General features: G+C 28.4%; 1 protein-coding gene and 1 non-coding gene across 2 annotated transcripts in view; both read left to right on the top strand.

Moving 5' to 3' along the window:
• Positions 1 to 7,982: 7,982 nt before the first annotated feature.
• LOC126838206 (octopamine receptor beta-2R-like) overlaps positions 7,983 to 25,324 on the top strand; it is a 139,988-nt gene continuing 122,646 nt past the window's right edge. The window contains exons 1-2 of the mRNA XM_050572406.1: positions 7,983 to 8,422; positions 22,207 to 22,249. The gene's annotated coding sequence lies outside the window, so the exon portion shown is untranslated. The remainder of the gene's footprint in view (positions 8,423 to 22,206; positions 22,250 to 25,324) is intronic.
• Positions 13,222 to 13,303, top strand: Trnas-uga (transfer RNA serine (anticodon UGA)). The gene has a single exon. It is a non-coding gene; the product is annotated as a tRNA-Ser (tRNA).

The following is a 25,324-nucleotide window of genomic DNA, read 5'->3' as shown; positions in this document are numbered from 1 at the left end:
TTCGTGTATAAGAACGAGTTTATTGTCATGTGTTTTTATTCTCACGTACATTTTGGTGCTTAAGGGGTAATCTTTTAGCTTCGCCGCAGAGCAAAGAAGGTATTGTTTTTACAATAGTGTACGCTTAATTTTTCTGTGTACCCACCATAACTTTTTTAATATGGAACCAATTTTCGAGTAGCAACTCTATAGATCAAACATTTTATCAAGTAGGTTGTTCAGGGGCGGGTGGAGTGGTTAAAAGTTGAAAAAGTTCACTCCTTCACCATTTAATTTAGGAAAAAAAACATAGGAGTTTGCATTTTTCAACTTTGACTAGCTATAATTTTGAGAAAAATGGTCGGATTGAGTTGAAATGTATAAGGAAAATTTTGTGTTTTTTAGTCTCAATTATAAGACATTTTAGTTGAAATTTAGTCGGAAGGTAGGATTCATATATATCTATAAAATATTAAATAGGGAAAAAATCGTTACTACAGGTTAATTGCCAAAGAAATGTGTTTTAAAAACAGGTTATTTCATTATTTTGATGGACACTTAAACGTTTTTGTACGAGTAGAAGGTATTATTTTAATAGCGAAGTACACTGTGTGATTCATTAAATATAAGTCATCCATTTTCTCTTAAAATAATTGCAATTCTTATTTTTGGAGACATTTAAGTTTATGTTATAACTTATATTACAACATTAGATAATATTAAAATGTTTATGTTTTGTAATTTTTTCAGAACTCTATCAACTTTCTAAGCTTAAATAGTAACGTAAGTATTTAATTAACTTTTAAAATTAAAAATAATTTGTTATCCAGTTCAAAATATCCAGTTTGCGATAATTGCTTTTTAAGTTACTAATGTTTCAAATGTAGGACGAGAGGTGAAGTGCAGTAGTATAAGCGAGCAGATAAATACAATACAACACTCCTCCTTTCTCCCGTCCTAAATTTTAAACTTCAATAACTTTAAATATTAATATCCAAAACTGGCTTTCGACTAGTCAGTTTTCAGCAAATTATTCTTAATTAAAAAATTATAGTAAATATATACTTTACCATTTAAGTTTTAAAAGACGATAGAGCTCTGGAAAAGAATAAAAATGGTAAATATTTAGTAGTTTAATAATATTTTATAATATCATAAAAAAAATGTTTTCAAAAATAAAACTATAAAATTGTAATAATTTCTGAGAAAAATGAATGTCTTATGTTTTATATAAATATAAAAGGTTAGCGTAAATCGGGATAGGACCGATACTACTCCACAACACAGTATAATGCATTAAGGCAAAGGTCTTAATGCATTATATTATTTTCTATTTATCTTTAAAATATCTTTAACGGCTTACATTCTCATTAATTCCTTAAGCTTCAAACTTGCTATGTATTTTTTGTCTCATCTTTATTCATGGCAAGTATAAATAATTCAGACGACCATTGCGCGTTTTTTCCCACGGTAAAGAATACATACTTTCAAATTACTTTTTACAAATACAACTATATATTATTTACTAGGTATAAGTGTAGCAAGAATGATGTAATGAAAATAATGACTAATCGATAACAAGTTTTTTTATGAATACTTCCTAAGACTTAAGACGTTACTCGTTAGCGTTTAATAAATAGGCAGAAGAAGAGTAGTCAAAGTGATGATATTTTTATCCGCACACTCTTTTAAACCACATTTAACTCCTTATCTATAACTCTAAAAGTCAATAGCTTAAAAAGTATTATTTAAGCTAATGATCAGCCAGCCATTATTCTCATTATGCTTTACACGTACAAAGGGTTATATGTTATACCGTACCGATGAACCGTATTGTTCGGTACCGTAATTTTCAGTAATTATTATTTTTTTATAATAAAATATCTTTGGGAATTACCGAAAATCCGATAATTACCAAAAACTTGGTGATTACCGTTATTATTTTTAAAATTTAGCCTAACAAAATATAATATGTACTTCCGTATACATAATATTTTAGTAGATTTTTTTAACAATATTTGACAATTTGTATACATTTTATACCAATTAGTGTGGTGAAACGATTGTGTATTTTGAATTATAAAGTTGAAAGTTATTAGACATAGTGTTAGAGGAGACCTTGAACCCTTTCGAGCTGTCCACTTAATGTTTTCAATTAGAATGAACATTTTATGTCTATTTTTTAAAGGAATATTCATTTTTCATACCATTTTTGTAGGTTTAATTATAATGTTTTTACTAACACATTTGTACTCAGTTTTATATATAGTTTAATTTAATTTAGGTACACACGTTTATAGGTTATAACTAAAAATATATGAAGAGTGAAATTGTCAAACGTTCCAAGTGCCAAAGTATAAAAATTGAACTTTATAATTTGATTTGTATTTTATTCATTACCGGAAACACTTTAACACATTTTTGAGTTTTAAATATGATTGTTTTTTTTATAAATAACTATTATTTACTTGAAAAATTTACAAAATTGTTTCCGGTAATGAATAAAATACAAATCAAATTATAAAGTACAATTTTTATACTTGGCACTTGGAACGTTTGACACTTTCACTCTTCATATATATAATTGTTTTTTTTTTTTAATTGAATTATATTATTTTAGTGCTTACCACTTTATGTTTAATAATTAATTAAATAGTATAGTATTTTTTTCGGTAAATAATAAAAATACCGTAACTACTGGTTATTTTTAAATACTGTATTACCGGTTTGTAAATAATAAAAACTACCAGCCAAAAAATTGAATAGTCCACCTCTTCCTCTTCAAAATCCACAAAACACACTAAAAATTTTAAAAATGTTAAATTTTGAAAATTACCTTACACTAAAACTTTTTTAAAAATAGTCAAATTAATCGATTTACTTGGAAAAATAAATATCAAAAACCCTTTCCCTTAAAAGTGGTAGAAACTTTTAGAACTTAAGACCTGAAAATTAGACTAACGATAGGTCTAGTGTGGGCTATAAAATATACAAGTAATTTTACAAAAATAGGTCGTCAAACTTATTATTTTACCAATTAAAAACCAAATGACACCTTGTGTCGACACAAGGTGAAAAGAGTTGGCTATTAAGTTTCGAGAGAAAGAATCTGAGGGAAATGTACGTAGAGTGCATTCATGAAACCCAGATACCGGGGAGTACGAAAAGAGTAGAAACTTGAACACTACAAGTTTTTTTGGTAGGTTGAGTATTCAGATAGTTTTCTGAGGTAAAAAAGACTGGAGTGGACTGGGCACGTATGTCGTGTGAAATACCAATATAGTTCTAACTTTTACTCAATAAACCGGAAAGAGGCCACGAGAAAGACTACGTCAACGCTGGATAGACTGTAGGAATAGTGATCTGACGAAAGTGGATAGAACAACAAAAATAGAAGATGCGGAGGATAGAGATCATTGGAAAGATATAGAGCGATTTAAAAAGAAAATCTAAAAATACTAACTGTCAAGCAAAAATTGATATAACTATTAACTGACTACTAAAGATATGTACTTGTCAAAAAGATTCATATCCAAAGGGATTATTAAATATATAATATACCTAAATACAAATTCATACTAAATTGTTTATTATAAACATTTATAAGTGTGTACTGTGTATGTGTTATAACTTATAAGTATAATGTTTACTAATTAACTTTAAGAATGGTTTACCTGCAATAATATTATTTATAAATCTCCATAATCTCACTTCAAAACCATGAGAGGTTTTGTCATTTTTGAGGCCTACTGATGATGTTCGTTGTTAAAACATATTGTGTAAATGTATAATGTATATCTATTAAAATAATAGTAAATACCTGCTATTATGTAACAAAAATGCTGAAAAATATATTTTCATATTCTAAGTACAATGTTACTATTTTTAGCATTCTTCCTTTAACTGAATATAAATGAATACGTGCTTTTTCTCAATTTCATATTTGCTTCATTTTTATGCACCGCTGGATTAAGGCGGATATTTGAATACAGGCAATGCGGGATTTCTTTCTTATATCTATTCATTTACGTCTGGAGATGACGTGACAATATTATGAAGTTCATAAATCCACTAAAACCTTCTGCTCATAACCTACATCGATAATACATATATAATGAACCCAATCGGAAAGCAATGTATATATGTACTATTACGTTCCCTTATCACGAATGCAAATTTTATTAGTATTTAATTAAATGTTTATTAAATAACATAAAAATACACCTTTAGAATCGTAATTTTACTAGAGAAAATAAAATTCAAAATAAAACACTTCTTAGAAGAGATACAAATTCTTATTTTTATTTGAACAATCGTTTGGATACAAAATTATTAGATTACAAGATTATTCTACTTCAATTCATATTTATTATTTAAATAATACCAGTAGCAGTTTTTTTTAAGTAATATAGTTATTTAAAAAACCTTTCTTTTATTCTACACGAATAAAAACGTATGTAAATAGTTATATTTGTTTTGCAGTATTCAATTAAATATATTTAGATGTACCGTTCCCTTTGTTTATTTATATTAGCTGTTATTCGAATAGTATTGTTATTGGCTCATTATTTGTTCAAATAATGTTTGGACTATTTAAATAATACAGCATGTTGTAAATTGTTTTTTTTATTAGTTCCGATAGCTACCTAAAGAAAATCTTGATTTAATTTTTTTAATTATTTGACATGATCAAAATTTAATAAAACTACTTTTTTTTTAATGTTGCCAGTGTAAATCTCCTAAAAACCCGCCCGCCCCTCTAATCCCCTTAAGAGGACGCGGTATCCCTTACAGATTAAGCAGTTAAATTTTGTAAAATAGTTACGATAAATGTGTTTTAATTAGTCCATGATTTTTTTGGGGCAAAAACACCAATTAAAAATCGAAAGGTAATAACATTTTAGGGATTATATCATACCTGATTTTGAAAATAAGAACGTGAAAAAGGTAAAAAAATGTGACTTTTAATGTTAAATATTAAGCAAAATATTAGGTTTATTAAAAAAAGGACGTGGCTTCTTCTTCATCTTTACATCTTGTCTTCCTTCGTTTTTATTATAGGAATTGCTCTAAAATCATCATAGAACAAGTAATACACATTTTTCGTAAGTATGTTTTAACGAAGATTGGGTGTATGATGTCCTCTTGACAGAAAACGTTTAAATATTACTAGACTAACTAATCATCTAATGCGTAGTCATCAAATGAGTACCTAATAACTAAAGAGGATCCAATTATATATTTAACATGTGAAGTTACACTAACCATTGACCTTATTCTTACTGATCATACTTTGAAGAAAAAACAAATTTAACATTTCAAAATTCAAAGCAAAGACACCATCAATTTGTTTGCTTTCCCCAGAAGCACTGAACTCGATCGTAAATTATAAATTATAAAAATACTAATTTTGTGCTGTTATTGTTTGTTTAATTTGTTTTCCTTTTTATCTTCTTTTATACTACATATAAATCTTTTAAAAAATATAAAATAAATATAATTATATGTAAATAAATGTTGGTGAATTTTCTGAGGCTTAAACGATTATTTGAAGATTTATAAGCAAACAAAATAAATAATTGGTCGGTAATTTTATATGTTGGAACTAAATTTACACAAAGTAGACTAAAAGAGTAAAACTTAAAGCTAAGTCACTTTCTAAGGTTTAACTCTCTGCCATGGTGGGCCAATAAGGCCGATTTTTAATTTTCATTTTTAAGTATTCATATTTTATTTCATGATTTCTGTAATAGTTTAAATAATTTTTTAATTACACAATCAAAAGTTTGCAGTTATAAAAAAAACAGTTATCTTCCATAAAAATAAAAATAATTAATATCCGATAAATAGATACGCCATAAACTAGAAAGTGTTTTCTAAAATATTCATGTAAAACCAAACTTTTGCCATTACTCAGACAAAAAAAAACGTTAAAAGTTATGTAACTAGAAAAATCCAATATTCATTTACCCCGCAATAAGTTTGCATACTTAAAGTAGCTGATAAATCTAACTATGTCAATTATTGTCTATCCTTCGCCCTTTAACAAATAGCTCTCCCCCCCCTAAATAGCTCTTTAAAAAAAAGCGCATTATTCGCAAGATATGAAAACGGTTCATCGTTGATGAATTGCCTTATCCCAGGTAGTCGTTAAAATGATATACTAGTGGCCTCCGAAATATTATCCAAATTACTTCCGGCGACCTTTATGTCTTATCGTAACATTTAAAGTCAAAAAAGTACTAGTTGCTTTTAGCATTGGATAATAAATATTTTTTATCTGAATTGCCTTTTGCCCGAGAATATCTGATTTTGAAAATTGTACATCAATAGTTATTTTTATAATTTTCAATCTAACAAAATATGGCAATTTTACCATGCTTGACGGTTGTCGCTGTAGTTAGTTTTGTGTGTACTCCGAATTCCAATATCAATGTTGTTACAGACCAAAGTAGTCCGTGATGTTTTGCGTAATAAACACTGTTGGTAAATAATTTTAATTTTGTTAAATTCGTACAGTTTTATGATGGAAGTAATAGTTCAAAAAATGCTAAGTGAACAAAATTTTAAATTTTAAACGACTACAAATTTACTCTCCAAAGAAACTTCTAAATTATATTTAGCGATGGAACTGAACGAAAAAATCAGGCAGAGCTTTTCTTAAGCATCGATGATAAAATTATAGAAAGTATGTTATATATCATACTTATATTATACTATATCCTATACTGTTTACCTGGCTTATAAAGGATTGTTAGGAGGATTATTCGAGTATCTTCGGGAGGCAACTCAGATGAAAAATATTAACTACCCGTCAACTAGTAGTAGCTGTATAACCCTAAAAGTTACGATACAAACGGAGACAAATCATAGTTTTTAGAGACAATTTTTATACGCTCATTATTTTTCAACTTAACAAATACCAAATATTATGCGCAATTGTTTATCAACACCTATACCTATAACAATTAACATATTTTGGAATGGATTTAAATGTTATAGCTTATAAGTTAAAAGCTTTACATTTTAACAAAATAACTGGCAAAGGCTGGGTTTTTTGTTGATTATTATACCCATTTTTAACAATAAATAAATAATTTTTAGTTAAGTAGCTCAAACATATAAAAATAATTTAAGCACAATAAAAAATATTTCAAAAAACCTCCTAATATTTTTTTATTGAAAACCACAGTCTAATTTTAAATGTACTTTGAAACGCAAGGTCCGACAATAATTTGGAAACCGATTTAGATTTTTCAATACCTGATTGATGTATCGATCGAAGTACTTTTATTAATTTTATTTTAAAAACTACCAAAAATAAAAAAATGCAATTTTTCACATAGAAATTATTAATTAAATAAAACATTTTTAAAATAGTGCCACGATTGAAACCTTGTAAATGTTTCGACAGATCCAAATATTTTTTTAAAAATTTAAATCGGATTATTTTGAATAACTTTCTGATCGAAGTAGAAACATACGTTTTCATACAACAATAGAGCCTTTATTCGTTATAGAAATTTAAAAAAAAAACATTAAATATCAAAATAGATCCTCTTTCCCGTGCTAATATGGAAGTTTAATTATTTTAGCTTACTGTTAAGTTTTCGCTGCCTATACAATGCGCCTTAAAAAATGCTAATGTAGGTCCCTCAAAGGTTTTGACCTGTCCGTTTTTTAATTTTGAACCACGGAGTTCCGTACACGTCCGACTCGTGTTGGACGCGCGCTCGTCGCCACTAATCATGTAGATAGGTATCGTATTGTACACAATAATAATATCCGATTGTATGCATGTATGTATGTACAATATAAAATAGTACGCGTTGTGATATTGTAATGTACGTACACTATTAGCTGCTGGTGCTAGTATAATATTGTCGTTTGTACTGACAAACACACGATAGCGCGGCCTACGGTAATATTTTATTGCAGCGCTGGCGATCACTGTAAAGAGGCGGCGGCAGCGGCAAAGCTGGCCGAGCGACCGTTACCGGAGCCTCGCACGGTAGCAGTTCCGGATAACCCTCCAAGGTTTGCGCGCTAAAGCAGCCGCATCGCCGAATTTCGTCGTGCCGAGTACACACCCGCGAAGTGTATTTGTTTTGGTTTTTTGTTTTCGGCGCGCGATAGTCGGTGAGCATTTTTGTTTTTCGTTTTTTTTTCAATTTAATTTCTTACCCATAGCAAGTGTCGTAAAAAACGGTTCTTTAAAAAAAAAATCGGTTTTCGTTTGGAATATTATTTGTTTTTTTTTCAACTCGTCCACTTTCTTAATTAATTAATTTAATAATCGACGCCGTAGGTACCGTACGAATTCGGGGAGAAAAAAATACTCCACCCCGATCCGTGTTTAGTCGTTTTGTTGTGGCCGAAACACGCACAAGGACTAAAAAAACTAAACCGTCCTAGTTTCCCGCAGATTCGACCAACGGCAAAGGTAAACATATTATCACAATATTATTACTATTTTACTTTGGCGGCGTTTATCATTCGACCCGTGATAATATTATTGTGAATTGTTAAAATACGATTAATAATTCCAACTATCGGTATAATAATAATAATAGTAATTAAAACCGTGTAAACAACAATGTTGTTGTTATTATAAATACACTTGTATTGCCGGTACTTGTGAGATTACCCGCCATTATTATTTATTAATCGCGTGTAAAGGTAGGTCAAAAATTTTCGATTAAGAACCGCCGCATTTTGCCGCTTTTCGTAAATAATTCGTCGATTAAACATGTCGTCTGAACTTCAGTCGTTTTCCGCGTTTAACAGAAGATCATGTTATAGTCGAAGCGGAGAATGACAGCCGTTGGCAAACACCTAAATTATTAATAGAATTACCTAAGCTTCGAGTATTACCGATAGTGATAATTTGCTATGGTACAACTTTGGACACGACCCTCGTGTATCGGATCTGTGTACTTGCTACTTATCGCCAAATTAATTGACAGCAGGCAGCTCCTACTGTTTTCCGGATAAAAAATCTATTTTGGTCTACAATTAATATTTTATACGTGCGTTAATCATTTCTTGCTCCACCGACTGTTCTTAATTTTACTATTTTCCACAATAAAATTAAAAATGCAGCCTTGGCAAAACAAACGGGTAAATAAAAAAAATGTATTTATACACTGAAGTTTTTATAAATGCGTTTAAAACATAAAGAAATAGTATTTTTCAACATAATTATTTAAAATACACAATTCCGACTAACAACGGTAATTAGACGCTATAAATAAAAAAACGAACACAACTTTTTTTTATTTTTAGACTTTTTTAAGACTTATACATTTTGATACCGTTGTTCCTTTGTTGTCACACAAACAAGTGACACCGCCGTCACCGTAAAGTTCACCAATAACAATAATTGACTAACACGAGATAGGTTACTTCCGTGCTCAATTCTCGTTTGTGCGTTTTTTATTTCAATTCTATTTCGTCCGTGACAACGAATATATTTTATGCACAGCGAGCGTACCTCATATTACACAAGTTCAGACGACCGCGATGGCTGAGCTGAGTTCACTGACGTTAGACTACGGCGGTTACCTACTTATTACTATTACCACAATAATTATATTGTACTTTTTTAATGTAGCTAATTTGCAGAAGAAAACAAATCAATAATCATAGAATTCATACCTTGTAGGATTAGCTCCTGTATATATTTGTTTCTATGCACAATACAATTTATAGATTTACTTTAACTCACTAAAGTTGACCTTAAATCACGGTAATTACTTAACGATGCACGTTATAACGCCTCTGATGAGTGGATATCACCAAGAGACTCGATCACATATTATTTAAAAATAAATACATTTTTCATTTTATAAATTTATTGAAAACTTTTAATTGGTGTCGCTCTCATCAGTAATCTAGATCGGGTTTCCTTTAAAACTTAAAGTTAAAGTTAACGTTACATTTTGGAAATTAATCTTTATTAAAGATAAAAAAAATATGCTTATATAGATTAATTAATTTGTTTATATTTTTTAAAATAGTTGTTTATTTTTGAGCATTAATAAATAATTTGTGACGAATATTATATAATGTATACTTCATAGTTTTCATTATATCACACATAATATAAACACATAATGTTTAAATCATAAGGTGAAAGCACTTTCCAATGTGTCACCAAGACATTTTTCAAAAAATATTTGTTTTGTTAAAAGGTTTAGCATTTCTAGGTAAGCTAAAGGTCCGATTTTTATTTTAAAAGTATTGTCTAAGCTTTTTTTTATTTTTTTTATCCACCTTTCCCTAAATTCAGAGGAAAATAACTTACTTAGTTAACTTAAAAAATATAATATTCAGTTATGGTAAAATTAGTCGCCATGTTTAAAAGATCAGTTTATATCAAATATTTCCCTTGAAGACAAATTAATGTTGTTGACAGATTCAAGTTCCGACAGCAAAAAAAAATAGCCCAACAAAATGTGTAATATTAAATGTCCGCAAGTTTTTTTATGTATAAATCCATATAATATAGTTACTGTAAATTGTAATATTATAGTAAAGTTAAAATAATAAAAAAAAGTAATTTTTCATAATACCAAAAAAAAACCAATTTACCGAATTATAATCATACAAACTTATTGAACAATATGGTATGTAATTTTGTTATTAAGATTTGAAAAAGGTTACCTTCTTTGGAAATGTTCTTTTAACGTACAGGTGTATTTATCAAAAATCACACAGAATATTGCACTGAAGACGTGGTGTACGGGCTGATAGTAAATACTTTGTGAATCATTAACGCTGATCGCGCATTAGGTGCTTGATAAAGGGGGAAATAGACCGTTAGCCGTGAAATGTTGTTAAATCAACTACGTGCAATCGAATGGGTCAGAGTTAATAACGTACAATGAAGTTCACGGTCGCGGCCAAAGTCTTTATACATTCTATCTTTATACGTTATTAATAGTAAAGCAATACGTTCATAACAATGCAGGTATGCGATACGGTCATAAGATTATACTCTGAATGATTATACTAAAAATGATTAAAAAATTAATTTGATGGAATCGCAATAATTCATAAAAATAAAAACATATTGTCTTAGTTCATTTTTGGCAAATAATAATGTAAAAAAAAAAACGCTGTACAAATATTAATTTTTTAAATTTAGTTACAATAAATTCTATTACTTACTTTTGAAAAGAGCATAACATTTTTTATTTTCTAACAAACTTGTACTGGTTTAAATTTAGTACTATCAGTGTTTAAATAGTAAACATGTGTATTGTGATATTCCAGACAACAAAGTATCGATCTTTTCAAAATATGATTTGCATGAACAACTCATAAACAATAAAACACATTTTTATAACGTTTACATATATAACTTCATTGGAAAAAATTAATATTTGTTTGTACAGTAAGAGATAGGTAAAGCAAACTTGATGTTATTCTTTTGAAAGCCAAGTACATTTAGTATCAGTAAAACTAGTTTTTACATAAAAAGATATACACCGCTGTACATTTTTCTTAAAATATCTATACCCGCATCTGTTTGTCGTAGAGTTCAGAAATGTAGCGGTCTTAAAATATTTATGTAAATGCCGCTTAAAGTTGGAGTAGTATAGGAAAGATTGTACCATAAATACTTAAAAACGTTTTCCAAAATTTGTTGTCTGTTTTTCATCTTAAACGTTATACCGATATAAGTGCGTACAAGTGTTTTCTAAACGAGTAAAAGTTTTGAACTACAAACTTCTTAACAATTAGTGATCGTGTCTCTGAAATCGTGCATTTCAAATTTCAGATTAGAGAATTCCCATGGTTTTCTCGAAATCAAAATTTTTAAATAATTTATCTAATATTAACTAATTAAAATGGCGTTTTTATTGTTTAAAACTACAACTTTTTTGTTGTTACAAGTATGTCACATTAAAAGGAAAGTGTATCTAATTTTTCCAAAAACATAGTGTATATTTAATATTTGGGTACAATTTATAATTATACACTAGGTATAGTATCTAAATTATAATATAATTATAATTATATAGTGTAAACGTATAGTACGTGAACGTGTACACGTTTCTCTCGCATTTTGGTTTTAGAAAAGAGAAGAAAACACCCTACTTTTTCCGACTATCACAGTAGTTTCCTTTTAAATGATCATAATTATTATATGGTAATACCGTTGAATACATAAAACGAAATAATAATATACGCCCTGTAGTTGTCTTAAAAGGTCACATTAACATAAACGAGAACCTTTCTAAGTAATAAAAACAATTATACTATTATTATAAACGAAAAAAAAAGGGAAAAATGTCGACCGCAGACTTTGTCACCATAATTATTATTATTTTGAATAATTTCAACTTACCGTTGAATTAAAACTTATCAAGTTATTAGGTAGGTACAACATGTCAGGGTTCGTAGGAAAATCTAAATTTTAATGAGATTTTTTAAAAGTATTTTTAATTATTATAAAACACAATATATAAAATACATTGCTAAATGCTACACGTCGCTCAAGTGCAAAAAAATGTTTTTCTAGATTACGTAACGAGTTCTCAATGATGATTGAAATTTGGATCAAAACCACCATCAACATTTTTTTATCTCCTTTAGAGTCACACATCACATTTTTTATCCAATTATTTTGACGGTGGTTTCAATATAATACCACTATGACTCAAAATGTTTTTTTAAAGGCAAAACGAATTCTGAACAGTATTCAGTAGTTATATTTTTGCATATTATATCTTTAAAACCAACTAATATTCCATTGTATTCTATAATTATAAAATATTATTACGCGCGAATACCAAACAATGTGTAATATAATATGAATTTAAGTATTTTTAAATTAGTTTTAGGTTCCATCTCTTCCATCAATTTTTCTTATTATTTAAACGTTATTTTAACTTAACTTACTTACCTTGAAAGTCAGGTTTAATTATTAACATATTTACTGATAGATATAACTTTTCAAAAAGTAATGAGCATTGCAAAATCATTAATTACCTACCTACATTTTTGAAAATTTGATTTAAATAATTTACACATCCCGTATAGATAATATTTTAATTTTATGATTTTTTACAACAATAAATATTATGTTAATGTACTGATACGGTATATTAAACAAAATATTATATTTTCATTAACATTTGGCGACTATTTCAAAACTATAACTATGTAGGTGAGAATTCGTTAGTAGTAATGGGTACGGCTTATAAAACTCAATTTTTCACTATTCCTACATCAGCTGCGGTGTCCGAGTGGTTAAGGAGTTGGACTTGAAATCCAATGGGCTCTGCCCGCACAGGTTCGAACCCTGTCCACAGCGAATTTGGTACAACATTTTTTGCATTTTTTTTTTTACTTAAACCATTGAATAATGTATAATGGATTTAAGATACTAAAATATTTTTGATGCGTTATCAGTTTAATATCAACAAATGATCGTTAACACACTTTTTAATATACTCCAAAAATTAATTAAGGAGTAGTAATTATTTTATAATTAATTTCAGTTATGATGTGTACATTAAAACATAAAAAATATAAATATTTTTAAGACCTAAAACATATTTAGATTGTAAATTATCTTATACTTATTTTTTTTATAATTCTATAGTATAAAATAGTACATTTACATGTAATAACTTTAATATTAGTATATATTTTTAAGTTTAAGATCACAAAAAACTAACTTCCATATTGTATCGTATGGAATATTTTTTTCAGTTTGATGTAAATCTAAAACTACACAATTAGTTTGCATTACTTTGTGAGTTAGTAATTTAAGTAATAAACGTTTTAACGTCTCTAGACTGCGTTTAAGGATATACGAGTACATTTACATTATATTTCTTTATTATAAATTCCATTTAAAAATGCAAAATTATAAAATTATAAGCTATGACACAAAAGTATTCGAATCTAAATAAAATTAGAAGTGTGGGTTTTTATCAATGAACAGTCTAGATTTTTCGAATGGTCAACAGTTATGATTTTGTACAACCCGTGTAGACACTTTTAAACAAAAAAAATGTCTAGTATACCTGTCTTCTTTAATCAGTACAGACTTCATCTCAATGGACTAAATTTATGAGTGAAGTGATATGTACCTTTGTGCTTAACGTAGTATTATTTTAATTTCTATATTACACATCTTATGATGAAAATTGCCTTAATATTTTTTTTTGAATTACAATTTTTAAAAGTGCGCTGTAAATTGTTAACTGTTTAGGTACTGCAAATGACCATTTTTTAAAGTGACTTTTTCATAAATGTAATGTAGACAATACTTTTAGTTTATAAAATATTAAAATGTATAAATATTCATAAACATATATATATGGCCCAGACACATCAGTCAACATAATTAATATGTGTGCAGTGTGCGTAAAAACAAAATAGCAGCTTTGTCATTTCTATTCTGGTAACAAATTAATTTCGACAGTTTTTCAATGGTTCAAACAATCCTGGCAGTTTAACTGTTTAACTACAATAATACGAGTAATACGAGTATTATTAAAAGATACGTTTTTTTGACGCTTGAAATTCAAAAGTTCTATCGATTTTCATTGCATATTAATTCCTAATATTATTTAAAAACCTCGCTGACATTGTAGACATCGTGTTGAACATACAACAGTGTCTGGTAGATTTTTATCTGGTTATTGCTACTCAAGATCTTTAATAATTATGACGTGTTGTAGCCTGTAGGTATTTTACTGTTAGAACTTAGAGTGACGTGGAAATCGGAGTCAAATGTGTGGTCTGCCTTAGTAAAATTTAACTATGTATTACACTTCCTATTTCTGATATAGGACCTTATTATTACGTTAATCGGTCATGCAGTTTCTTAAACTAAGACATAAAAACCAGAAAGACTGAACCAACTAGGTTTCAGCTCCCGTTTCGCCACTGGTACTATTATTAGAAATGATAACATATTCTTATATACTTCAAATTACAATTGAAAAATGTGTAAGTTTATTTGAACCTTTAAAAAATTTTGAAGGGTGAGACGCTGTTAACTCTTCAAAAATGCAGAGACACAAAATTATAATCAAAATAGCGACAGCCCAATAATTCTTTCGACTAAATATTTAGTCAAGTCATCTAATTATAGGTTCTTTAACTGTAAGTTTAGATGAACAAACTTCTTCCTTAGTATACAATTTTGCTAACGCTATGTTAGCCATATTTTTTTCAATCAAGTAATTTTGAGTTAGCTTGACAGCATTTTGTAATGAAAATACCAAGATACCATTCTTACTCGCTAATGTTTCTTTAATGGCGCTATTTTTGTATTTTATTAACTTGTTCATCGGTACTTTCAAGTGAAGGTTTTTATACGGTGATGATAAAAAAGTTATTTAATCGGTAAACACACGGCTGCTACTCCCATAGATTATAAACTATATTATTGCGGTCTGTTTTTTGACGTTTTAGACCAAAAAGCCAGATAAAAAGTCGACTACTTAGGATAGTCTAATTTCAATTCTGTAAATATATACGAATTCGTTGGCAACTTTACTTGGTAATGTAGGAAACAGATTTTTGAGTTTTTGCTTTTTTTATGTAAAAAAGTTGGGTTTTTTACTAAAAAAATTGCAAATTAAATCTATTTAATTACAAGAAACTGAAATTTTTAAATGAAAATCGGCTTCCTACATAATAACATAGTAAATGAGCCAAAAAACTCAAATCTCTTTACAGAATTGAAATTGGACCAGCCTTTGTAATCGACATTTTGCCTTGTTTTTCGATCTAAAATAAATTTAAGTGGCTTTTAATCATAGAAACAATTATTATTTAAAATTAAAATAATACCTTGAAGCTTACACAAATTAACCGGTAAATTAATTGACATGGTCGAAATGTATTAAAACCTAATTTTTCTTAAACATTGCCTATAAAAAACTCCTTGAAAACAGACTGCAAGTAACTTATAATTTTATAAAGTTTCCTTGTCTGCTCACGCCTAACCAAATTGCATTATATATTAAAAAAAATAAGACTTATTACTTTACCGGAAAATACGGTAGCCGGTACCGTATTACAGTTGAGGATTTAATTGAACGAAACAGCTAGTTGTCAATAAAATATAATAACCACGCGTAGGTATAGGAAATATATATATTTGCGGTTTTTATTTTTAAAGATTTATGTTAAAAATAAAATTACAAGGTTGTCACTAAACAAAATGACTTTGACAATAAACTACTGAAGTGTTAAAGTTTAAAATATAATTTTGAAGAAACTTCCGAAAAAAATTAAGTTTTTAAAGAAATTGTATTGTAATAAAGTTGTTTTTACTCTCGTTATTATTTCTTTTCAACTATTTAAGTAAATATTATATTAGCTAGGTATACTTCATTGATTAAAAACCTAGTTATTAATAATTAAAATAAAGCCAACTCTTATTATATTGTATCCATGAAATGTGGATCATTAAAAACACGATATTACACTAAAAAATTAATAATAATAATATTTTGGTGCATAAATAAAATTGACGAACATGACGTCTTTTTGTTCTTTTACCGAAATCCGAATGACAACTACTACATTTGTCCGTTAACCATTAAACGTAAAACCATCTATTCAAGATGAGTAACATGGCTAATAGACCATGCCACCCGTTTCTTATAGGCGCCGACGTCGTTTCTATTTTTATTCATTTTTAAACAATATTATTCCATTGAGCTTTATTTTATAATTTATGTACATTAAATTAGTGGAGATAATAGCAGACAATGATTAATATCACGTTCGTAAATTTAAATATTTATTCTGCTCGATCGCACGTGTGTCATACGACAAAATATTCGATATTTATTAGTATTACACGTTTAAATGTAAGTAGCAGTTAAGAATAGACTACTATTTCATAACGATGTTTGTTTATTCAACTATCCTTTCATCATTATCTGCAGCCTATTTTATACGAACCATAACAATTGATTATGCTAATTGTGCTAATTTAAGTGAACTTAAACCTTCTTGCGTATTTTACTAATCAACTTTTTACAAAAATGAAAACTAATTGGGTTCTCGGATTGACACATACTATTTTAGATTTATTATTATCTCAATAAAAAAATAAACACTGTAATATTTCTAAACAAACAATAAATTCAGGATCTCATTTAAGAGAGTAGGGGCATTTATTCTTTTTATCTGCATCCTCGACTTATTCGACTTTTTCTTGTTCAGGATGTCACTCTTTGTCTCCATGACTTGTATTGTTAGTGTATCGCTTGTTGTTTCGTGCCCTGCCTTTACTAGTATCTTGTCGGTTTTATTCGTAATGAGTAGTGAGTTGCAACATAGGGGCCCTATTGCGTCTGACCACTTCCGTCCACAATTGAATTTTTCCCTCCGCTGGTTCTATTGTTCCTGCGTTTATTACGAAGGTGGGGTCACTACTCACTAGTCTTATCATGTTTCTGTTTAGAGATCTTGAGCGTTTAATCTTCTTGGTCTTCGTTTCAATCTGGCGGACCGACTATTGCATAGAGCTTTAAGCAGTATCCGTTGCATCCGTTTCTTTTAGCTGTCCCACCTCCACGGTTACCTGTGCCATTTTATGGTATCCATTTCGGGTTGTTTGGCACAGATAATCTTGGTAAATTCTTCAACTAAAGTTCAACTTAACTTAAATGTCATTTAACAACAATGGACACTAGCTGTTTGTTCCATAACGGCCTTTTTTATTCACCGATTAAATTCACTCTACCCTCGTTGCTAAAGGTGACAATACACTTTATAATACCAAATATACAAAAATCTAGTGACTAGCACTGAAGTTATTAAGAAAATAGCATGGAGCAAATCTCGTTAATCGAATTCATGCGCGTTTATTTTGCTTGGACTCTTTAAGTTGTGATGTTAAGAAGATATTGTTATTATTGATCTACATAAAATACAATACTTACATACAAGCAAAACTGCGGTTTTCAGATTTATTATTTTTAGTAGTATATTCTATTATAACATTTAATTAACATATATATTAAATACAAAACATAAAAGCTACAAAACTTGAAAAACATAATATGTCTTGTGTTATTATAAATATTACCTATATAAACATTTAAAAACTTGTATCAATATTCTGTTTTAATGAAATGTACTGTCAAAGTTCAAACCACCCTTGTTACTAAAAAGTAGGTACATTTATGGTTAATTAATGATGCTATTATCAATATTAAATAGAATAATTAATTACAAGTTCTATATATATATAATCAAATAATATGAAAAACGTAATACGGACTAAAATAAATAATATTATGTTTTATATTTATTTATTTTGTTGTTAATTTTACTCAAAATAAATAACTAATTTATTTTTTAAATAATTTTCAAAGTTTTCGGTTATACCCATATTTTCCATATTTGCCAACGTGAGTCTGCGGGCAGCAGCCGAACGAGTAACATGGGACTTAACACGGAAAAACAGCACTGAAAATGGAAGACGTAAGGCTTCCGAAACGTTAGCAAAGCTAATATTTAAGTACAAGTGTAACCGAAAATGTTGTAAATAATTTAAATAATATACCCTGTAAACATTTTTATATGCTTACACTTCTACAGGACTTTAGGTCTTCAGTTATTTCAAAATTTGAATTTATTTATGAAAACATAATATTACTATAGGTGTTTATAATAATGTGTACCTGAGTATCTATGTATCTGAAGAAAACTATTTAAAAAATAAATATTTAATTATATATATATATATATATATATATAAATATAACGCTCAATATAATATGCTAGAAGAGTCAGAGATTGATAAAAATAAACTTTTAAAACATGCATTTTAATAAAGCTAGGAGTTACAGTGGCCCTTTCAGCGTAATAAAAAATGTCTATTTTTATAGTAAGGACACGAATACAAATGTAACAAATTATTAAAATATACCACACGAATCGTACAACGTGAGTGTCAGCATGTTAAAAGTTTTAACACATTGTAAATATATTATTATTATGTTATGTATAGAGTAGAATGCTACACTTTTAGCAGTTACTCAATTGAAAAATCGTGTATACAAATTATAACCTAGTTATCATTAATGTACATAAATCATATGATAGAAAAACTTTTGACCGAAAAACTATTTTGGTTATTAACCCTTTCGTTCCTGGAACTTTTTTTTTTCGAAAAAAAAATAAACAGTTTTTTTACGTATTGGACTGATATTGATTAACAATATAGCTGTGTCGATTTTTTTATTATCAATCTATACTAGAACTTGTGTTTGAAGTCATTTTTTATATTGATAGTACGTTGTTAATATTTTATTCGATTTTTAAAGTTAAATCCTTGTACGAGGATGTCAGTAACGAAAGGGTTAACTATATTTATTTTTTAAGCTAATTTAAATATTAATTTTAGTATTTTAACTATACGAGCTAATGTCAAGAGTTTATACTGCTGGACAAAATATTGAGTATACAAGTATATTGTATATATTTAATGATTATAATATTTTTTGTATTATGTTTGTATTATTACTAACTCATGTTTTACTTAATCAAAAATAATTAAGCAAAGTGAATAAGAGTAGTAGTAGTGACAGAACATAATGAGCATTCATGACTAGTGCGAAATGAAATTTGCACGTTGTCCAATATTTACAAAAATAGCGCATTGTTGGAATTATGTACTATATGTAGATTGTATGTATTTGTTTGTATTTAAAAAATAACTATTTAACATGTGGATTCCATACACCACAAAAATTAATTGTGATTTTTTTATTATAAAATTTGAATAAATAAAATTATTCAAATATTTTATTTTATTGAATACAATTACTGAATATAAGAGGCCGGTGCTGCAAAGCACATACAAACTTCATTTAAATAAAATTAGAACATAGAACATTTACTTGGAATAATTATAAATTATAATATATTTACATATTTATATATTTATATAATATTACTTCATTGAATCCCAAATATTTTATTATTGGTATAGTTTTTTAAATTGAAAAATAAGCGGTTATTATCATTTTTAGCCGAATAGGTTTTCGCCATCCGAGACTACATGTTTACATTTTTATTTTATTTTGTGATTACACATTATAGCACACTATATGATACAAAATAGTGCAATACATTTTTAATAATTACATATATTTAACAAAGAAGCCAGCGCTTAAAATAAAGGAAATAATGGAAGAAATAATGGTAGGGGAACGAGAACTAAGAAGAAGTTGGATATCCGGAGAAGTGTAACCGACGGAGGACAGAAGAGAAAACATTAATTTACGACTGGAATGGAGAGAGGGACAGTTGAAAAGGATATGTGAAATGTCACAATTTATCTTTGATAGGTGCAAAAGACAAAGAGGGAAAGATTTGAGTGAGAGACTATATAGGAATGCGACGGTAGCAGATTGTGATCGGTGCGTAACCGAGAGTAGGCTATACTATAAGGTGTCTAGGGATATCCAGACCCCAGAAACACGAGTGAGTTGTAATAGCAGGTGAAATATTTCTATGCCAAGAAGCATAGTTAGATGGAAGAGTGGACCAGTTGGTTTGTCATGTACGGTATAAAAGCGAACGGTGCTTAGAAAGCAAGTCGACGAAGGAATCTTAAGGAGTGCAAGGAAAATTTTGTAGCAAAGGCAAGACGATCGGAAATTTCATAATCTAAAATTTACTGGTTCGAATTACGTGAGGTTTTTTTTTTAAATTTTGTAGATCATTCCCCGGGTATAAGGCATAGACCTAATGATCGAGAATTTGAACGTCAGTGACGGAAATTAGTCCAAATGCACCGCAAAGCTGGATTTTAAATATTTCCGTATTACGACACATTTAAAAATAAATATGACGGTTAGTAAGAGAGTAATATCTAATTTCTAGCCGTAGTTTTTAACAAATAGCCATATAATTCACACATAACTCTGCTTTGTGAAATAACGCCATTTAAAAAAAAACCCCCATTGATAGATACCCTGGGCATAACTTAAGTATTTCCATTTAAGCGACGCCTAGATTCAATTATATAATATAACCAATGACCGTTTTTATTTTGTTTCTAAGGTGATATCGTCTGATGTTGGACCGGTTCAACACGATAACTGGTCAACCGTACACGCGCATTGTATATTGTTTTATTAATATTCGAAAATAATAATTATTTAATGCACTCGAACTAGGTACTAAATATATGAATAGGTATATAAATGTTTGCTACCATCAGTAAATTGTCAATGTGAAAATAATAGTAATAATAAAACGTGATGGCCTTGTTTCCAAGTGTCGTAATTCTTAGCGATAAAGTTTCTTATGTATAATATACAATGACCAAACGTCTACCATAAAAATATTGAACACGTACTTTTGCACGCAAGTACCTACTAAATTTATATGTTAAGCGAACCCGGAAATGATGTAGAAAATGCTTGTCCCTGAGTTAGTCGTTATCGTGATGTTTTTCAACTTTTCACATTTTTTACTCCTTATACTGTTTAGCCCGTCTCCTTATAGCTGACCCCTGTATTATGGCCGATATAGTACAAAGGCGGTTTTTGTTATATCGCTGTTATTCCACACTTGATCGGGTGAGCTCATATAATATAGTTGTTCGACCATCGACGTTACTGCTTCAACGCAATAATACATTTTATATTAATCAGGAAATTAATGAGCATCTGCTCTTGATTTTTATAAATCGCTTGCTGTTTATAATCGATTTAAATGAAAAAATTACTTTTAATTAATTAACAATATTATAATTTGCTTACTCGTTTTAAAAAAAATCGATTATAGTGTTTTATCTATTATATCATTTTCATATAATAGTGCTCTTGCATTTCTCGTTTTAGTTTCAATTAAGAGGCCTTTACACTAGCGTTAATTAAGGCGCATCGTATAGGCAATTTTTCACTTAAACTTAACTTTAAGCTAAGCTAAAATAATTAAACATATATATCAGCACAGGAAAGCGGAATCTATTTTGATAATTAATATTTGTTTTCAACTTCTATAACGCATTTAGAAAAAACTTAAGCAACATTTGTAGTTATATATTATAAAATAATTAAATATTAAAATAAACCTTTAACCATAAAAATAATTCTATAGCGTATACGTATTTCGGCAGCAATGTAACCATCATCACCGCATACAACAGATTATTGTTTTTTAAAATATATAATAATATTAAATATAATGTATTAAAATTTTAAAACTTGTTTATTTCAGATTGGAAAGTCATCATCAAAAGAAAGCACTTATGTTATTACAGGTAAATACTCAAAATAAAAGTATATAAGAATTACCTAATCTAACCTAACGTATTTATTTGTGTTATAAAATCGGAGGTTGAAATTGTAAATTATTTAGACATTGTTGTGATATATAATTTAAATGTTTGGATTACTATAATATGTATATACAGCTATGTACTGTATTATGATTTTTGGTTTTGCATAGTGACACAACTAATGAGTAGTACATAGGCGCAAATACGGGGGGGGGGCTAAGGTGGGCTTAGCACCCCCCAAAAAAAATAGGTTATGCATACAATTTTGAAATACAAAAATATATTTACTTATATATATATATTTTAAAAAAATGTGCAGCCCTCCCAAATTAAAAATTGAAATTGCGCCTATGAGTATAATGTAATACTCAAAATTATCAATAGGAAATTAATAAAGAATAATATATTTTTTCATTAAATTAACTTTATCAGAAAAATCAATTACTAGTTATTTTATTTTAAGTGATTTTAACAATGAGTAATATTTATATGTAACTTACAATTCCATTATTTTTTTATACTTTAATACTATCTTAAAATTTACAGGTATTAATATGTAAATTTGTAATAGAACATTTTTGATTTGTTCACTATTCAAAACTTCAACTCTTAACTTTAATAAACATAAAGACTTTGCATATTTCCGTACGATTCGATGTTAAATTATTCAGCTGATGCATATTTATTATTTTTGATTGTATATGTTTGTTCTAGACATTACAACAATAACTATATATACCTACATTTTATCTATTTGGAGATAGACAACAGTCTATAATCAATCTCTTTGTTTAATAGCAATATAATTTTGTATGAAAGTAATAAATTAGCACTTAAAATTTTAACTACTAACTCAAAAAGAGTGTCTGTCTAGCATATTTTATGGACTTTACTCATAGTTTTTGAACTGTTCCCAAGTAATTTATTTTATAATAGCTATTAAGTAGTATAATAATATAATACTCTTGTAATATTTTATTTTTTAACTTATCATATTTTTAATTTTGAGGTTTTATGATTTTTTAAATTATTTTAGTGGTATAATTTTACGTGTTTTGTATGCAGCTGTCAGCGTGTGGCATGTATAAACTATGATTTTTATGATTATAAATGTTAGAAAAAAGATAATGGGTTTAACACGTGTTGAAAAAAACTATCGTTTCGACAGATATAAAATGTCAAAACTTAGAGCGCACATTTTTACGATATGTGCAGTACCATTGAAATCCTTTTTGGAAAACTCTAGGAGAGTCATTTACATTTTTTAACATTAAATTGATTTTAAAATCGCTGACACGGGTAAAGAAATTCGAGAACCCGTAATATCGATCAGTATTTTTAGCTAAAGAAAATATTAGGGAATATGGACATTGTTTTCAATTTAACTATTCATTTGGCCATCTGTAGTTTTTTCCGGGAACATTTTTTTATTCGTACTTTACAATTTAATAGTGGTAGGTAGAACGAGTTAAGGAAATAAGAGACGGGTGGTATTTAACATTCTTGGCGTCCGGGCTTGAGTATAACGGCACGCCAGGGACGCATTACTCGGTGTGGTGTACCAGCGGCCCTCGCCTCTGCTGTTCTCTTACTTGTGGCCGTGCATTGTTTTGTACATCGCACAATTCATCTTTATTGCTTCTCCCGTCTTGTTTCAAGGAACAAGTTCCCCCTTGTCCGGGTTTAAATAGGATGAACCAAGTATTTCCACCCCCGCCAACGATAGCTATTAAAAGGTTCACGAGCGTACGAAAACGGTTTACCCTCGAGCGATTGAGTGGCCACCGTTAATATACTATCACCGCACTTACCGAAGCAGGACGAGCTTTTTACAAAAATATAGAATTATTTTGATGTAATTGTGGTACATGGTTTTTATATGCATAAAAAAAAACATTTTTTACTAAAACAATAACAATATTTATCTTGCAAGATTTTGAATAAAATTTTAATTAGTTTTGAAATATTATGCGTTATTCATTTTCATTCAATGGATCTATTGACTAGCTAACTTGTACGCCATTAGTACAAATGATTAGTACACGTATATGTTGATCAAAAGATAGTAAACACAAAATGTATTTTCTGTGTTCCGGATAAGAATGAATATTGGCCATTGCGTAGTCAAGTATCTTACATTAGAACATGGAAATTAACGATTAATGTCCTGTTAGGTAATTTTTAAGATCCGTTGTAAGAAAATAACGATTTTACATTTAGGTACTTGAAGTTTAATTATGTATTTGACCGTTTTGAAAAAGAGTGTTAGTTGTAAAAAGTTTCCGAAAAAAAGAAGTAAACATGAATGATTTTGCTCTTAAAATTTTCATTAGCGTCGTATTACATAATGAACAAGATTATTAAGGAAGATGTTTTGAAATAAGTACTATTAATAAATAAATAAATTTGTTTAGAAGTTCAGTGCACACAGCTTATAAAAAAATACCGAGAAAAGTGATGGTTAAGTTGATGGTTTCGATTCCCGGGAAACTTTTAAATTGAAAGAAAAATTTAATAAAAAAATTTGAACACTAAATATATTTTCTCTGAACCCATTTGTTAGATGGGTTGGATCATTTTAGGTTACCTACTTTGTATTTGAATATAAATGTGTTCATTTAAGTGAAACCTTTGTGGAGAGCTATACCAAAATTTATGTTAACAAGTTTTCTCGGTTAGATATATTTTTGCATCCGGAACGCGTATAAACAACACTAAAATAGTTTTGGACCGTACAAGTTGTTTGAATACAATTTGTTTTGATATTATCTATTCAATATCCTTTACAGCAACATACACGATCGATAAAGTGAGTTACACATTTTTACACGTGTTGTGGTTCTGATATGTTTTTTATGTTTTATCTAATAATAAACATAAATATCGTACAAATTTCTTCCAATATTTTATGGTTTTGACATTTAAAACTATGTTTAGTGAATTAAATATAACCACATCGTATTTATACATTTCAAAATTAAGACTACTTGAAAACTAAAAATTAGTGTATAAACTATTTTTTATTAAAAACTTTACATTGGCTCATTAAGTTACCTA

Source organism: Adelges cooleyi, unplaced genomic scaffold (assembly GCF_023614345.1).
Source record: "Adelges cooleyi isolate 19-005CV unplaced genomic scaffold, UGA_ACOO_1.1 ACOO_flye_CR_arks_rails_tigmint_CR_PRNA_30, whole genome shotgun sequence".
Lineage (NCBI taxonomy): Eukaryota > Metazoa > Arthropoda > Insecta > Hemiptera > Adelgidae > Adelges > Adelges cooleyi.
The sequence above is the reverse complement of the archived record's forward strand: the minus strand, read 5'-3'. Positions and strand labels throughout refer to the sequence as shown.